Here is a 251-nt window from a genome sequence, read left to right on the forward strand (position 1 = left end):
TTTTGTTTGCATACATGAAATATTTATTCAAAAATACGTGAAACTATCTAACATTTACATCTGAAACAAATTCATACATTCACTCGTTTACTAAATATGCGATACATTTACAAATTCTCACAAAAAATCTGGGTTCAAAACTATTTCGATTTAAAATTATCAAGAAAAAAAAAGGAAAAATGGAAGAAAATTGACGAATAATATTAATATTACTGGAATATGTATGAAAAATTGTGACAATTCAAAATTTC

The sequence above is a fragment of the Loa loa genome (assembly GCF_000183805.2).
Source record: "Loa loa unplaced genomic scaffold supercont3.667, whole genome shotgun sequence".
In the NCBI taxonomy this organism is placed as follows: Eukaryota; Metazoa; Nematoda; class Chromadorea; order Rhabditida; family Onchocercidae; genus Loa; species Loa loa.